At 41.3% G+C, this 15,639-nt stretch overlaps 1 protein-coding gene across 30 annotated transcripts in view; it reads left to right on the top strand.

The window, feature by feature from the left end:
- PARD3 (par-3 family cell polarity regulator) overlaps positions 1-15,639 on the top strand; it is a 598,386-nt gene that overhangs the window by 261,937 nt on the left and 320,810 nt on the right. The gene's annotated exons all lie outside the window — the stretch shown is intronic.

Consider the following 15,639-nt stretch of genomic DNA (forward strand, 5'->3'; position numbering starts at 1 on the left):
TTGACTTAGCAAATCTTTTCAGGGAAACCGAGCCTCTTCTGACTAAATGCATAAAGTCCACACAGTCTGTTTGGAGGAGATTCATTCAATTGTAGTACACGAAATATTAAAGAAACTGTCATGATGAATATGCAACTTTGCATAGCTTTTTAAAAAATTTAATCCTAATTGAGAAAAAAAGACTATTACTCAGTATCATTACATTGCTTATTTTCACTTGTCTTTATAATTTTCAATATTGCAAGATCACTTGTCTTCTGTTCAGTTTTTCATCATAGAAAATTTCAAGCACACACATGATTAAAGAGAACAGTGTAAGGAAATGCCATACCTCACTCTCAGTTCAAACAATTATCAGTTGGTGGCCAATCTTGTTTCATCTGTACTCCCCCAAATAGCATTATTTCAAAGTAAGTTCTGGATCTTATATCATTTCTTCTGAAAATATTTCAGTACTGTGCTTATTTCTAAAAAGTAAAACTTTAAATATATAACCTTATATAATACTTTCTTAATGCTATGTAATGTGATATTAGTATTAAAATTACTCTATTTTGTAAATGTAGTTTTTCTGTTTGGCTTGTTTAAATCAGCATCTTTGGAAAATCCACACACTACATCTGATTGATAGGTTTCTTTTGGTCTACGTGTTCCTCTTTCTGTGTGTGTGTCTGCATGTATCTATACATGGGTCTGAGTATATGTATACACACACACACACACACACACACACTGCAAATTATTCCTTGGACTGTTTTTCCTGTGCTTTTCCTCCGCCAAGCCCATCATTAGAAAAGACTCCGATGCTGGGAAAGATTGAAGGTGGGAGGAGAAGGGGATGACAGAGGATGAGATGGTTGGATGGCATCATGGACTCAATGCACATGAGTTTGGCCAAGCCCTGGAAGATGGTGATGGACAGGGAAGCCTGCTGTGCTGCAGTCCATGGGGTTGCAAAGAGTCGGACCCAACTGAGTGACTGAACAACAATGAACAGCAACATCCCTGTGGCAACTTCTGTATCCTCATGTACCCTGTGCTTCTTGTAACCTGGTAGTTACTAAATGCAGTGTCTTAATTTGTTTCTGGTTTGATTCTCTGACAACAGTGTCTCTGGGTGCTATTGTATGGTGCACTCAGGAGACATATACCACCTGGTTGGTGTTTCTCATTTTGTGATATTAGCAGCGTTGGTAATTTTTGCCTAGATCCATTATTATTATTATTTTTTAATGTTTGCAGCATGTTGATATTCCAGTTCTTAAACTTATTGCCCACATTATTTCTATAAAGTTAATCTTTTTGTCAACTGGTTTGTTACTCTGAGATACCCTATGTCCAAGAAGAACAGACTAAATACCCGATTCTGTCTCTAGTTTTCACAATAACGTGTTCTTTTGTTTGTTGGTTTTGTTTTTGGCTGGCATTCTCCTGGTTTCATTTTTTCCTGTTTCCCTCTTTAAAAAAGTCACAAGAACTCATAAGCTCTAGTATAGTTCTTGTTTCCATCTGTTCTGTTATTGTTCAGATTGTCCATATTTGTAGTGATATGACCTCTCTAAACTGGCTCCCGAGTGCCCTTAATGGCAGCATCCTCACTTTCTGCCATGAAATGTGTTCCATGTTCATCTTATATATTTTCTGCCCCACATCTACAATCAGTCACTTCCTGAAGCAGCCTTGTCCTTTTAATGGGGAAAGGTATTCAGAGACCGCTGTGTGGGTACATTGGTTTTATTTTACTAAGCCTAGAAGTGAGTTAAAATTAAGAGCATCCTGGTCTAATTTCAGTTTTCAAAGTGGTGCCTCAAAGTGTATGATGATTTAATTATTTGAGAGTGAGTCTTTCTAATGGTACTAGTCAGCATAAGTTGTTCATGCCAATTCCAGGTTTCCTTTATTTGGGTGGTGCAGTTTTTTTGGTAATTGTAAGACTGGTGTTGTGAGTTTCCTGGTGGTCCAGTGGTTAGGACTACATGCTTTCACTGCCAGGACCCGGGTTCAGTCCCTGCTTGGGGAACTGAGATCCTGCAAGCTGTGAGGCACAGCTGGGAAAAAAGAAAAAAGAACTCTGTCATGTTTCCCTGGACACTGTGACCGTGAATGTGATGAGGTCGTCCTCAGCAGGTGTCAGAAGCGTTGGTGGACGTTCTGCTTGGCTGTCAGTAGAGGCCAGAACACAGAGCTGCCAGCAGCTGGTATTTGCAGGGAGTCCCTCAAAAGGGATCCAGGGTGTTTGTATCATGACCTGGAACCAGTGTTTTCATTTTTTTGGTTGTTGTTCAAGTTGTGAAGAAGAAATGGCCTCTCAGTCAGTGAGTTTGGCACTATATGTGCCCCTGGTGAAACTAAGGTGGCTCCAGATCACTGTGCCATCTCTGGTGGGCACTCTAGGGGAATATGGCCTTGGCCAGGGATGCTGGAGTCTGGAGAGGTCTGTTGTAACTGTCACTGAGGGTGGTGCTGTCCCCAGCTCTCACAGCCTCACCAGGTCCTGTGACTTCACGACCTGCCTTTGAGCTTCCAAAGATGGTGTTGCTGGTGGTCTCTGCAGTGGGGTCATGACTGGGGATGTAGGGAAACAGAATACTAGAACTTTGCGTTAGTTTATTGTTTACTTTCTTGTATTCGAGAATTTACCATTGCTTGTATGTGGTTGATAGTGCCTCTGGTAGTTGAGCATGCATTTAAATAATAAATAAACAAAAACCTGCACGCTCAAGATTTTGCTGTTAGTGCTCTGTTGTCTGGAAAGCAGAGCGCCCGGGCCCATCTCTGGCTGTTCTCTCCATATCCTCTGTAGGACAGCCCTGCAGTCCATTCTGCAATAGCAGGAGTGATTGTTGTAACCCCTGCATCTCATCTTTTCACCCCAGTGTCTCAAAACCTTCTGTGGCTTCCCAATATTTTTAAATACAGTTAACATCAGTAAGTTTTGGTAAAGTTCACAAGAACTGTCTTGTGTCTGTCTTTTTTTATCGTGTAACAAGTTCCCTTGCTTGAGTTTCTTGGATGGGTCTCAGGCCTTCGGGGCCCTAAGCTCCCTGCTTCCCCACAAGTGTGTTGAAGCTGCTTCTCTGTCCTTGCTGCTCACCTCCCTCACCTCGGCTTATCTCTCAGGACTCTGCTCGAAGTCACAGTTTCTCCCGTGGTCTTTCTTGATCGCACAGATTCGCAGTGCAGTCCTGTGGTGTCTTGTGCTTTTCTTGCCTCCAGGAGAAGAAGATTTGTCGGGTTCTGCAGATCCACTGGTGCGCTGGTAACCTTTTAACAGCTGTGTCTCTGAAAACCGAAGAAGACCTGGCTTGTGGCATTTGCCCATTTCCATGGTGTAAATATTCTCACTGGCCAGTTTTATGTTCCCAGCGCCATGTCCCTGAGCACAGAATTGGTGCGAAATGCACTACCATACGGTCTTTCCACCACACAGATGCAATCGATGTACCACGAGCATACATAATGAAAAGTTGTTGTAAAGGACTTGGAAAGTGATGTGTTTTGAAGTGAAAGTGAAAGTCACACAGTCATGTCCGACTCTTTGCGACCCCATGGACTATACAATCCATGGCATTCTCCAGGCCAGAATACTGGAGTGGGTAGCCTTTCCCTTCCCCAAGGGATCTTCCCAATCCAGAGATCCAACCCAGGTCTCCCACATGGCAGGTGGAATCTACTAGCTGAGCCACCAGGAAAGCCCAAGAATACTGGAGTGTTTTATAAAATCTATTTAATTATGCATTCATGTGTGTGTGCTAAGTTGCTTTAGTCGTGTCCGACTCTTTGTGACCCTCTGGATCAACAACAATTACTGCAAAGGTTTAAAAGAAGAAGGATGCTATCAATTGGAGTATCTTTCTACTGGAAAACAAATACAGGGTACTGCAAATTGTTTTCTGTCGGGAAATACAGATAGGCGATTGGGAGTTTGGTGTCTTCAACTTTAATTTATGCAGGATTCTAAATCCTAGTCTCTGTATGGGCATTTTTTTTGGTCTCTAAATATTAGGATTATGAAAGAAAATGCAAGCTTTGGACAAACCAAAAATAAATTCATAAAAATTTTAACATGATCATGATACAGAATAGATGTTAACCATCGGGTAAGTCAGAGCATCAGGGCTAGGCGAGGATTCCTCTGTGATCATACATGCATGCATGCTTAGTCATTCAGTTGCGTCCAACTCTTTGCAATGCTGTGGACTGTAGCCCACCAGGCTCCTCTGTCCATGGGATTCTCTAGGCAAGAATACTGGAGTGGGTTGCCATTTCCTTCTCCAATGCATGAAAGTGAGAAGTGAAAGTGAAGTTGCTCAGTCGTGTCCGACTCTTAGCGACCCCATGGACTGCAGCCTACCAGGCTCCTCCATCCATGGGATTTTCCAGGCGAGAGTACTGGAGTGGGGTGCCATTGCCTTCTCCGAAGATACTGAATACTATTTTTTTCTTCAATAGGAATTTCTCTTTTTAGAAATGCAAGCACAAAAAGTTTGTGGCTTGTTAAGTCACTGTTTAATCCCTTGTAAAGATCTTACTCTTAGGTCATGATCATTTTTTTCCCCATAATTTGCTTTAGAGCATATGAGAGTTTTTGAAATTTGAGGATTCAAAGATTTGCTGTTACCTTTTTTTTTCATAAAGGAAGACCTGTATTCAGTCCCAGGTCTCTTGTGAAATGTGTGATGCTTAATTGGAATATTGTTGCTTGGAATAAATAAATGCCAATTAACTGATTTCTTTAACATATACTTTTTGAACATATTAAGTTCTAGATATGTTAGAATAAATCAGTTGTATATATCCTGTAAATTTTGATACTTTAAACCTTATCTTCCTTTGTATAATTATATTGTTGATACTGTACAGACTCAATAATGTTAGATATGTTCTCTGATTATCTAGCACAGGTGGATTTATGTTGAATTTCTAAAAATAACACTAAAAACAATAACTAGAAAATAAAAATAGAGAATTGTGAAAAAGGAAAATATAAGTTGAAAACCAAGACAAAGAAAATTTTATCTGTATGTAATCTATATATCTATATCACCTATCACATAGTAGTTAAATCTATGTTAAACCCAAACAAATCTTTGGGTTTGCTTCCTGGCAGCTCACATGAAAAGGGAAAGAAATCTTTTAATATTTCCTTCCTAATCAAGTCAGGCTTTGTCAGACTCCTCACAGACATACATATAATTTCAGTCTGTCTACTCATGAGATTCTTTTAGGATTTACTCTGCTCATTTTTCTTTTAATGGCCAAATTGCTTAAATTTTCTTTCAGCTGACCTTATATGTATCACATATGAAAGAGCTTATTTCTATGGATGCTTAATGATGTTCAGTGTTCTGAAGGGTAGACAGTTGAAGAATCTAGATAGTAAGATAAAAAGCAAAAAGAAAGGCAATTATAAGTGAACCAAAGTTAATTTATAAGGATGTGCTTACCAACATGCTGTGCTGTGCTGTGCTTAGTCACTCAGGCGTGTCCAGCTCTTTGTGACCCCATGGACTGCAGCCCACCAGGCTCCTCTGTTCATGGGGGTTCTCTAGGCAAGAATACCGGAGTGGGTTTGCTATGCCCTCCCCCAGGGGATCTTCCCCACCCAGGAATTGAACCGAGGTCTCCTGCATTGCAGGCGGATTCTTTACCATCCGAGTCACCAGGGAAGCTCAAGAATACTGGAATGGGTAGTCTATCTCTTCTCCCGGGAATCTTCTCAACCCAGGAATTGAACCAGGATTGCATTGCAGGGAGGTCCTTTACCAGCTCAGCTACCAGGGAAGCCCCCACTTACCAACATATGTGCTGATATTTCACGGAATGCCTATGTCTCAGCTTTTGAATTATTAACTTTTTCTGTTGTAACTTACATGTCTTTCATTGTAATAACTTTTACATGAGAACAAGTGTGTATATATAAAAAACAGGGAGGCATGCCAGTGCACCCAGATACCCAAGTTGATTTCAGGGAAGCACCTGATTCCTGAAGAAATTAAAGGGATCTAATGACTTCCCTGGTGGCTCAGATGGTAAAGCATCTGCTTACCATGTGGGAGACCCGGGTTCAATCCCTGGGTCGGAAAGATCACCTGGAGAAGGAAATAGCAACCCACTCCAGTACTCTTGCCTGGAAAATCCCATGGACAGAGGAACCTGGTAGGCTACAGTCCATGGGGTTGCAAAGAGTTGGACATGACTGAGTGACTTCACTTCACTTCTTAACTTCACTTCAATGACGTTCAAGGGTAGGTGATTGGCTTTGGAGAATGAATTATAATTTATTCATCTGAGTTTGTTGGGTAGACTAGAGAGAAAAAGAAAAACTGTGAACATATTTTTGTTTGGAAGCACCATTTTGCTATTCATTTCCTTAATTCATCAATCATTGAAAGGTGAATTATCAGGAAAACATTTCAGTGACGTTTGCCTGCAGCTACTAAATTGGTAGTTTTGCCTGAATTACTTGATCAATTCAGCCTAAGTTCCTAAATTGACTAAACGTTTGGCTGAAAAGACTCTTGGTGAAAATATAGACTATTTCACAAGCTTGTAGTGACACATTGTGTGAAAATATAGATTATGAGCATCCAACACATTTTAGTTAATCCAAGTAAATGTTCCTGACCTAAATATAAGCGCAAATGCCATCACAAAAGCTGATGTAAAACGTAGACATTTAAATAGCTGTGTAGTAGAACATTTCCAATATTATTTTCTAAAGGTTAGCTGTCAAAGTTTACGTCCTGTGAAGAAAAAGTTTTAAAATGGCTTAGAATCTAGCCTTTGTTTTGTTCTCAGTGTTTTTAGACAAAACAGCCCTTCTATACTTTATTTCTAAAAATCAAAAGCTGTTAGAGCCAGAAGGGGTTTTGCGATGGAATCCAAGCCCTTCTTGTTACAGATGAAGAAACAGAAGCCAGGTGAGAATATGGACAGCCTAGTGCTTTGCAGTCTGTGTTGTGAAGTGTGTGGTTTACTGTTTGAATTAAGACCTAAGCAGGTATGAGCATGTCTTTGTAAAGAAGATGCTCAGACGCACCCTGTATCCTGTGCTACCTCGTCTTTCTGGGTGACTCTCTTCTTTTGTCCGTTGAATTAATGTACGATCCCAGTTGTCGAGAAAGCTAAGGAGGCATATTAAAAATCTGTACTAATGTAGATAAATTTTGTAAAATCAGCCAAGATTGATCACCGTCCCTACTTAATTCAGAGCAAAGGAAGGGAACCTAATTTTTCTATTTTTCCACACCTCGTTTGCTGTAATGAAAATGGCTTTCTGCTTTGAATCGTTTTCAGTGAAATGATTTTCAATATTGTTGTCTTTGTGGCATTTTGACAATTAAAATGTGTTTCTCAAGCCCACTGGAAATGCTGCAATGCTTTTTCTCCTTTTCATTTTTTCCATTGGTCGTATCTGTGCTTGTTGCCTAGGAAACTACTATTGGGTTGAATTCTGTTTGCTTGCTTGTCAGGCTGTCAGAGTTATGGGTAAAGTTCGTGACTTTATAGTTGGAAAAGTGCTTCCTAAATATTAGAAATGTTTTATCTATATTAAAGTGCTTTATCTCCTCAATTAAAAAGGCAGCGAAGCAGTTGTTTGGTTTTCTTAAAATAATAAATAGAGGATTCCTCCCCACGTCCTATTACTATTGGAATTTTCTATGTTGTATACAGATTTGCAGTAGGATTTGAATCGTCACATAGGTTTATTCCAAATATAGCAATTTAATAAAAAAATTGTTCTGTAAATATCTGTTTCTTTGGGGAGTTATGGTCATGTATTACGATTCTCCAAAATGCAAATATAAACATAAAAATCCAATGAGATTTTAGAAAATGCAAATTATTAGCCCTATGTCTAACAAGTTGAAAGATTGTTTTCTCTTTATAACATTTTCAAATTAAAAAGATGCAGGAGGACCATTTCACATCTTATCCTTTCTTAGTGATTAGTAGTTAATAAAACGGAGAGTATAAAATTACTGATTATTTAATTATATTTTTGTTTAGCTAAATTCAGTATCTGACAGAATTGTTTATTATATAAGAACTTGCAATGACATGTTTTGCACACTGTGGCTAGTGGCTACCTACCTGGCAGCACAAATAGGGGTCTTGCTAGTCCAAGGCACCACTTGGGGCCTTATTAGAAATTCAGTCTCTCAGCCCTGCCCAGAGCCTACTGAATCAGCACCTGTATTTTTAACAAGATCTCCCAGTTAGATGTGCAGTGCTCTCTGGTTGAGAGCAGTGATTCCCCATCTTGGCTGCAAATAGAATTTCCTGGAGAGCTTGTAAAAGTAATGTCTGGACTTTGTCCTAAACCCTAGACCCAAGTTTCAGGATTTCTTTTTGGGGGCCCAGGAACCCACATTTTACAGGATACTCCTAGATAATTTTTAATGACTAGTGATTGTTTGCACCCATGGGTGTAACTCGAAGAGTTACAAACAAGAGCACAGTGGGGATGGGAAGAACTTAGTACTGACCTGCATTTCTGACCTTTTATTAAGGTCAGGTATAGCAAGGCTGCAGATGAGAGAATTAGCCCTTGCTGAGTACTTAGTATATTCCAGGCATTATTGTCCTAAACAGACTACGTATTTGACTGAAAAGAGTCTTTCGGCAAATATATAGCCTACATCACAAGGCTGTAGTGACATACTGTGTGAATATATAGATTGAACCTATTAATCTCGATCCATGTTCTCTATATAGATATGAAGCCTGAAGCATTCAGTTTTACACACACACACACACACACACACACTCCACGATGTCACCCCACTTCAGTGTGTGCCACTGCCCATTTCTCCCCACAAATCCCCTAAGAATAAAATAAATTGTGATGAAGTTAAAAGTCTCATTTGTCTACCAGTCTTAGCTGAAGGGAAATGTCTCATTCTGAAGGTCTTTCATGACCTTTCTTTTTACTCGTGGAAAGGATTCCAAAGGATTGCAAAGATCCTAACATCAGGGGAGCCGCTAGCTTAGTGACACAGTGGTGTTCCTGCAGCCCTGAGCAAATCCACATGCATTTACTGCTCTTCTTCCAGGTTGGCAGGGAAGTCAGAGCCCTGATCTTTCAGTTCTTGGTGTTGCAGGACTCCATGCTTCCCAGAAAGGGGTGTGCTCTCCATGGCTTGACTATCATGGCTTGGATTTGTCTCCACCAGTTAGTGGTAGGTTAGCTTCACCAGTTTCCCTACTTATTAAGTGGGAGTAATAATGTAACCTGTATTTAGCCTTGTTCTGAGGAGATTATCAATTAATGCAGTAAGATTCTTAGCACACACATGACCCCATAGTAAATGTTCAGTGAGTGTTAGTGATTACAGACTTAATTGGCTCGTTACAAATCATCAGGATGTATTTACTTTTACATGATTCTTCCTCAACAAAAAGGAGGAATGGATTTGATTAGCTCTGAAAGATCTCAGCGCTTTGAAGGTAACACAAACAGACACGAGGCCATATGTTTCAGAAGTATCCAGTCTTATTGCCGCCTTGCAGCAACCAGGGCCAAATGGCTTTATGAATAGCCAGGATGTATGAGGCTTGTGGCAAGGAATTAATTTGAAACTGGAACACTCAGGGCAGGAAAGTGGATAATGAGCTGTTTGAATGCTTTCTTAGTGCTGCTGTCAGACTCTCCCAGATAAACTAGCATTTCTCTACCTTCTCCAGCCCCTGATTCCTTCCTCAGCTTCACTTTACAGCACTGATCACCTCGTGACATTATCTGTTCTTATTTGTTTATCCATTGTCCTCTCATCACTAGTAAGGGAAATGGACAAGGAATCTCTCTCGTGATATGTATCACCAGAATGTATAGCCCTTGAGGGATCACTTACTGGAAGCAACTAGAAGTGTGCCTAGCACACAGTAGGTGCTTATCAGATATTTGTATTGAATGAATGACTTTTGATACCTTCTGTATACCTTTGATACCTTTAGTACCATGAAGATTCAAGTTCAAGATAAGGAATCTATATATGAGCATAATGATGTGTAGAGACTCTGGTGGAAGTTTAACACCTGAGTGCTAAGAATGGCTTTGCTTTTTAGCTGGCCCTTCCAGCTAAGAAATTCCCTGGCAGCCCAGTGGTGAAGACTTTGCCTTCCAGTGTAGGGGGTGTGGGTTTGATCCCTTGTTGAGCAGCTAAGATCCCACGTGCCTTGTGGCCAAGAAACAAAAACATAAAACAGAAGCAAAATTGTAACACATTCAATAAAGATTTTAAAAATAGTCCACATTAAAAAAAAAAAAAAACTTAAAAAGGAGTTCCTTGCCATTGTCAAGTAGCTGATGATGGTTAATGTGCTCGTGAAATAATTATAAAATCTACTTACATAGAGGACCTTCCTTATATAACAGAAAGTTGTACTTTCCTTAAATAATAGAAAGGATTACATCCTTAGAGAATGTACATTCTTAAAGAATAGAAAATTGGCTCATGAAATAGGTAAAAATCTGTGGGAGAAAAATATTACACTTTTGTAGAGTATTATGAAATAAAGGTTAAAATAATAAAGGAATGGGAGAATAATGCTAATCAAAAGTTAACTTGACAGTTACTGAGTTACTTGAATCCTTAATAAAATAATAAAAGACAAATGTCAAAGGAGAAAGGGCATTGTGCATTTAGAGAGTATCTCCGAAACCATCAATAGGTAACATCAATTTTGAAAGACAAATGACTTGTCAGGTGAAGCTGATAATTTCAAAATTTAATTTACATGGTGATTGAGCTAAATTGGTACAGTGGAAGTCATATGAGGGATTTGATAGATATACATATAACTTTATGTATGAAGAATTAATTTAGATTTACTTGAGCCCAAATATTCTCAGAGGAGAGCAAACACTGAGTGAAGAACAGTAGTACAAAGTTAATAATAAAAAGTAAGTAGAATGTTGCTGAGATTCTTGACGAGAGAGTTAATCACTAATATGCCAATTCGTAATTCTTTGAGCTTCTCCTAGCAGAAACCACGCCCCCCCCTTTTTTTTTGGTCTTCTCTGCCCATGTAATATCAGTAATTATTTTTTCTTTGCTAAAAAGGTTGCCCTTATAATACTTGAGACAGTCAATGTGAAAAGGATGGAGATAGATGGGTAGTCACATTCATTCATACAACATTTTAGCAAACATTTGCTGGGCTGGCATCTAAGGGTGGAACCTCTGAGATTAACAAGGGAGACGGGTAAGAGAGCACTGGTTCTAATCAGTGAAATTAACACAAAGCGTGGATTCACTATGCTTTCAAAACCTAGGGACTCCTTAGAGAAGGAGGTGCCCTCCAGGCTGTTAGAGAGGTCAAGACAATGGACAAGAAGGGATGGAGGGATCTGTGGCTTCTGGTCACTTCAGAGCACTCCAGCTGGATCTCAGCATTGGGTGGAGAGGTGCCAGGGCTTAATCTGATGTCTTGTGACCCCACTGGATCAACCTCTCTGAGTTGTGACATCTGACATGTACTTTAGTAAAGGTGTTGTGAGTGATATGCAGAGGATGCATTCATGCATTCAGAGGTCTGGGCTGGAGGCAAGGAACACACGAGCTGATGAGAGCCCATCAAAATGTTGTAGCATAGCTAAAGACAGTTTTAACATATGGCATAGTGGTAAAGAATCCGCCTTCCCAATGCAGGAGATGCGAGAGACGAGGGTTCAATCCCTGGGTTGGGAAGATCCCCTGGAGAAGGAAATGGAAACCCACTCTGGTATTCTTGCCTGGAAAATCCCATCAACCCAGAAGCCTGGGCATAGCCAATGGGATTGCAAAGAGTTGGACCTGACTGAGAGACTGAGCACACGCACAGCCCTGCGGAGTCTTCAAGTGCAGTGGCGGAGCAGCAGCCTGGATGTCACGGTTACACTAGAAATGCAGAATTTCATCTTCCATGACCCAAGATCTGTGGAATCATCCTAACAAGATCCCTTGGTGTGTTGTATGCACATTAAAGTTGGAGAATTTCTGACTTAAACAACCCTGGTTGGCTCATCCAGGGCTCCCTCCCTGGTGTTCCCTTTCTCCATCACTTCTTTAACGCTACATTTTAGCCATACAGATTTCTTGCAGTCCTTTTAATTGTGTAGAATTAAGCATCTGCCCTCTGTCCCTGCAGTTTTCTCTAGCTATGTGTTTTCTTCCTCTCTCACCATCCCACTGACCAAACACCACTATCTCCACGACAAAACAAAACCCCAAACAGACAAACCCAAACCTTCAGTTCTGATGACTTATTCACTTCTTTGCTGGTTCAGCAAATGCTTCTTCAGGGCGACCCTCTGGGGAGTTGTGACAGTACAAGTGTAGTGTTATTTTCTAGGAGCTGTGTGCTTAGGGAAGGCAGACCCCCAAACTCAGGGTGACAGCATGGCAGATACTCTGGTGGAGTCAGGCCATTAAAGGAGCACCTTGCTGCTGAAGATGTGGTTAGTGGCTTCCTAAGGGGGGAGACATCAAGAGTGAGAAAGGATAGCAGGGCAAGATTGAGCTGTCCCTTCTGTCTGAAGGCTTCGAGGATGCTCTTGGAAAGTGCCCCACCCGCACCCTCCCTGAGGCTCTCAGTATTTCTCCTTTAGCACTGTGTCACCCTGCACAGGGCTGGGTGATTAATCTGCCCTCTCCATGGCAACACAGCCTCCAGGAGGGCAGAGCCATGTCTGTGCCACACACTGAGCTCCCCGGGGACTGGTGGTCAAAAGCATCCACTGAGGAAGAGAGGGCGGTTTATGGTTCTGTATTGTGGGCTGGTGGGGAGAAGGCTTTAACCCACACGAGAGTGGGTTAAAGGAAATGTGAGGATAAAGCAGCCTTCTTTCTCCAAAGTTGCTTATCAAGGAAAGACAAGAGAGCAGCATCTGGAGAGGAACTTGGAGGAAGTGGGGTCAGTTCTTAAGATTTCTGAGTTGATTATTCAATCGACAAATATTAATGGAAGAAGGTACAGTTGGACCTCACTCTTTATGGAGGTTCCCACAAATATTATTGAATCCCAATGCATGTATCTCCAGCTGATGGTGAGCAAGGATCTTGCCTCTTTTTCAGTGCTTATACTGTAAACAAGGTCCCTTTCATGGTCTATTGGTTGCCACGTTTTTCACATTTTTGTGCTTTTGGTTGGTGATCTTGTCATTCAAAATGACCCCCCGAATGTAAAATGCAGTTTTGTGCTCCTAAACCCAGCAAATCTGATGTACCTCATGGAGAAAATACATGTTATTTCAGCTTCAGCCAGGCATGAGATTTAGTCCTGTTGGCTGAGTTTAACATTCACGAATCAACCATATCAATGTGATGAAGCGTCTTTAAACAGAAACTCACAGAAAACATGGCCATGCAGAGGCTCCAACCTCCCCCGTGGCCCCTCCTGGACCAAGGCCTCAGTGTTCTGAGTTCAGGGAGGGAGGGCAGCGGCCTCACAGCTTGGCAGCCACGAGCGGCAGCAATCAGGGACTTTCTCTTCTAGGGGCCACTCCGGGTCCTGGGATCAGGCAACGAGGAGAGACAGAGCTGGACTTGACCCTCGAGCCCTCCCCGACAGCTGGGCGACGGTCCCTGGAAATAGAGGGTGTGTGCAGGGCCCAGCACTCATCTGTGGGGGGAAGCATTACCGCTCACAATAACACAAAGTCCTCCCGGCCGCAGCACATGCCTTCTCCTGTCCTTTCCCATATTGTGTTCATTTTCTCAGGAAAGTAGCTCAGGAGTAGCTCCTGCCTGCTCCTGGCTCCCCGTGCATGCTACCAACTCTTCTCTCTCGGGCACTTCATTACCTAGCCTCCACCCCCCACCCCCCAGCTGCTTTTCCTCAATCCTGCTGTATATTTGTCCTTCCTTTAAATTTCCCTTTAATTGCCTCTTTCTGAATCTGCTGCTGGATTAGATGGGTTTGAGGAGTTGGTGCCCTTTAAGGAGCAGCCGCGCGGGGTGCCTGGGCAGTGAGGACCGGGGTGGATGGACGCCAGAGGCCCCCCAGGAGGGGAGACATGGAGACATCTAAGCTGGGAGCACATTTCGGGGAGCCATCAGTGTGGACGGTCAGCAAAGCACGTGGCTGTGTGCAGAGGTGAGGAGACTGTTCTAGAAGACAGGGTTAGAAAGATGTCTTCAGTCCTGGTGGCTACAGGCCTAGACCTCAAGACATCTCACCTGGGGCTTTCTGTTTTTTTTGGGGGGGCTTTTATTTAATATTTTAAATTGAGAGAACTGAGAATTACATGCAGCTGTAAGAAATAATATGTAGAGATCCCTTGTCTATTTCCCTCACTGGTAAGATTTTGAAACACTGAAGTTTTAGATCCTAACAACACTGAGACAACCCACTGACCTTATTCACTTCTCTCCGTTTACTTGTACTCATATGAATATTTGGGAGGTTCCTGATGAGGGTGGATGTATTATTTTTTTCTAGAATGGGAATCCTAATGATTCCAATTTCATATGCCTCAGAGAAATTCTTGGGTTTTTCTTTGTAAATATTCATGTAACATTAAAACACTGAATATTTATTTCCCTCTTGACTCTCTTTTCCTTCCTCATATGTATCTAAGATTCAGTAGGACCTTTGAACTCATCCTCTTATCTATAGAAATGGGTTTTAAACTCAGTCTTCCCAAGAAATCTCCTGTTATTTCTAGTGAAGGGTAAGCGTACTGTGGTGGCTTTGACACATCTTAATTCTTCCTGGATAGCAGTGTGGTCATATCCAAATGACACGGGATGGGGTGTCCATTGACAAGCACTCCAGGGACAGCTAATCTCAGAGGGGTAGTGTCACCTTTGACCCAGCCCTGTGCTCTCTTTCTGGTCTCAGTGCACTCATCTGTAAATGTGATATTTCAATTCATCTCTCAGATACCTTCCATATATATATATATATGATAACAGGGTAATAAAATTCATTTTATGTCCTTCTCTCTGAGTCATCTGCTGTTTTTTCGAGCTTATTTCCTGTCTTGCCTTTCCTCAGATTTCTTCTAAGGATTTCATCTCAGTAAGTGAAATACAGATAAATACCTTTATATAAAGGGGGACTCTTATATTAGAAGGTGGCAATTCTGATGTCATGTTTTTCTCCCCATGGCTTGTGTTAATAACTTCTCTCCTCACTGTGATATGTGTCTTTAAGAAATGTATAATTGCCAAAGATGGTGGAGATGGTCTTCATTTTGCATGAAGCATAATTTTGCTGCTTGCATCATAAGTTCTAATACGTGTCTCAACTGCATATTATTTTTAGATTTGATTAAATACCTTGATGGCTGGTGTCTGTCTTCTTGGAAAAGGTTTCTTCATTGCCTTGGGTGGTTAAATGATTTAAAAATCACTGGAAGAATAAAAGAAGAGAAACATTGGGAAAACTGATTCGGAGTAGGGGTATGATGTATAACCGTTAAAAATGTATATATCTGACCTTTAAGTATTTGCTCTAATTCATTATTAGATGTTCAATTTTTTCACTTATTTAAAAAGCACCTTATCTAGAGAGGCAAATCAATATTTACAGTGCATTAGTGCCACAGAGAACTTGAAGGTTTATCCACTCTTCAAAGGAAGGCACACATCAAACAGCCTCCGCCACCACCTGGGACCTGGTGACATCGTCCCCATCTCTGGGTGCTTC

The sequence above is a fragment of the Giraffa tippelskirchi genome, chromosome 13, assembly GCF_054371585.1.
Source record: "Giraffa tippelskirchi isolate mGirTip1 chromosome 13, T2T-mGirTip1v1.2.pri, whole genome shotgun sequence".
Lineage (NCBI taxonomy): Eukaryota > Metazoa > Chordata > Mammalia > Artiodactyla > Giraffidae > Giraffa > Giraffa tippelskirchi.